Source organism: Ornithodoros turicata, chromosome 1 (genome assembly GCF_037126465.1).
Source record: "Ornithodoros turicata isolate Travis chromosome 1, ASM3712646v1, whole genome shotgun sequence".
NCBI classification, from domain to species: Eukaryota; Metazoa; Arthropoda; class Arachnida; order Ixodida; family Argasidae; genus Ornithodoros; species Ornithodoros turicata.
The window spans coordinates 192,033,726-192,036,623 of NC_088201.1; positions in this window are offsets into that span (position 1 = coordinate 192,033,726).

Here is a 2,898-nt window from a genome sequence, read left to right on the forward strand (position 1 = left end):
GTGCTACAGTATGCTGACGATGTTAAACTGTATCTGGTTATTTCCACAGTGGACGACTGTGAGCTACTCCAACGGGATGTTGATTCAGTAAATAACTGGTGTGAAAATAATTCTTTGTTACTTAACCCTGCAAAGATGAAGGTGTTGACGATAAGCAAAAAAGAGAAAGCCCACGCATTTTTCTTATGTTGTCGAAAACATTGATATCGAGCGTGTGCCCTCTGTTCGTGACCTTGGCGTCATAGTCGACAGCGCCCTTTCCTTCGGTCCACATGTGAACACCATTGTGAACAATGCTGTTAGGTCTCTGGGTGTTATAACGCGATTTACTCGTGGCTTCACTGACCCCCGGTGCTTGTTAGTGCTGTATATGAGCCATGTCAGGAGCAGACTCGAACATTGCAGTATTGTTTGGAACCGTTTGACTAAAACGCAGTCAGACCAAATTGAACGTGTACAACGTAAGCTGGTTACTACTGTGTATGACATATATATTGGTAGGAGGTTATACTATGACTATGAGCGCATTCTTGATTATATAGGACTTCCGTTATTGTCGTGTCGAAGACGATGTATTGATTTGCGATTTTTGGAAAAACTAATTAACGGTGAAATCGACTGTCCCATGTTGTTATCATCCGTTAATTTTTTGTGTACAACAAGGACAAGGGCACGAAATTTGTTCTACATTAGTCATTCAGACGTTGCTTCTCCTTTGTCTCGGTTACTGAAAGTGTATAGTGACTATGGTTCTGATCGTGCGACATTTCGATAGTATATCTTTCTCTTAATTTAGTTATCTCGGAATCTTTAATTAGCCAGCATTATGCATCTGTAGTTCCCTGTTGTATATAGAGTATGTATTGTGTTTCGTGCACCACACTAAAGGCCACGGCTGTTTGTGGGCACTTTAAATAAAATCAATCAATCAATCAATCAATCAACCATTATGACCCTGTGCAACGGAATCGGCAATAGACTCTCATTAATACTAAAGTTGGAGCACGGAAACACAAACATTTTGTGCTTACTCGGGACCGTGAAACGTATCTACATGTCAGGTAATACAAGCCATATGGCAACGTGATGAGTGTAGTAGCATTCGATGAAATGGCGTACGATGAAATGGGTCGACACCGGCTTGCCCAAGTGAGATAAAAAGACCCGTGGCCATTTTGTCTCATGCAAAGATTGGTGAGTGCAACGATTACTCCTTTACATACACTGTTAAAACAGATCTTAACCACATAGCACGCTCCCATAATTATAATTCCGAATGATGCCATTCTGTTTCCTTATTTGCTGAAAATGGGAGGAGGCGTCTATCTTGGACACATTATGCATGTCCCAGATAGGCTCCTCCCCCTGTCCTGAACAAATCATTACACAGAATGATATCATTCTGAATTGCGGATGGCTAGGAGCGTGCTATGGGATGAAGTTCTATTTTAACAGTGTGCAGAGCTCTAATATACAGGGTGCTTGAAAAAACGTGATATTCGGACTTCATAAAAAAACGGGGCGACGGAAAAATACGGGGTAAACGGCATTTGTGTGGCAACTGAATTTGCCACCTTGTAAAATATTTTCATTTCATTTTAATTAAAAGAAATTGAATTTCTTTAATTGAACTCTAAAATTTCCCAAGTCAGCCTAACGTGTTTTTTTGTTTTTTTACATAATTAGAGAGCCCGTAGCGAACTTAGTCAGATCCACCAAGAAATTCGCTCAAATTTGCCAATGGTACTGCCACAAAAAAGTCCCAAAATTGAGGCTTCAAACTTTCAGGTGTTCAACGGCGCACAAAACCAGTCCGAAAGATCCGCGGAGAGGAGGACATGCTCCTGCCCCCATGAAGCTAGAACAATTTATCGCCGGACCGGCGTGCAACACGAGACGCGCCGGTAACAAGGCGGGTGACATTCCACCATACGTTGAGAAGCGGCAAAAAAAAAAAAAAAAAAGATTCCGCCTCTTTTTTCCCGCCCTCTTCTTTTTTTTTTTTTCGACCTTCTATCTTTCATGGGGGCAGGAGCATGTCCTCCTCTCCACGAATCTTTGCGTGTGATGTGGTGCGCCGTTGAATACCCGAAACTTTGAACCCTCAATTTCGGGACTTTTTTGGGCAGTCCCATTTGCAATATCGAGCGGATTTCTCGGTGGATCTGACTAACTTCGCTGCGGGCTCTCTAACTCTGTAAAATAAACGTTAGGTTGACTTGGGAAATTTTGAAGTTCAATTAAAGAAATTCAGTTTCTTTTAATTAAAATCAAATTAAAATATTTTGTAAAGTGGCAAATTCAGTTGCCACACAAATGCCGTTGACCCCGTATTTTTCCGTCGTCCCGTTTTTTATAAAGTCCGAATGACACGTTTTTTGAAACACCCTGTATGACCTCTAATGCATTAGCTATGCCCTCGCAAAATACATCATTTGAAAGCGTTATTAATATGCTTTCGTTCCGCGTCAAGCTCATTAACGTCAGATATACGTTGCTCTTGAAAGGATGGTGGAGATTTTGAGCACAGTTCACGTGCAGTACAAGGCACACAAACGGGAACGCAATTAAAGTGAAGTACAGACAGTCAGAACTGTACTGAAAGAGACTATTTTACGATTTTTTTTCGTTCACAGTTGACAGAAGAGATGCTTCGGAACGCACGAGAGAGAATTTAAACGAAGAAGGCATCTCCTCTTCTGTGTGGTAGGCGTATGAGTGCGGGTCAGAAGCTGAGAACCGCTGTGTAGAAAGAGTTATTTCGAGTTTATGGGCTGTTCGGAAAAATGCAGAGTCCCTTACACTAATACTTTACAACAGACGTTACAGATGCAACAAAAAAAGAGAGATGGAAATGAAGCGGTCAGGACGTTTTGCACTAAACCAGATTCCAAAAGC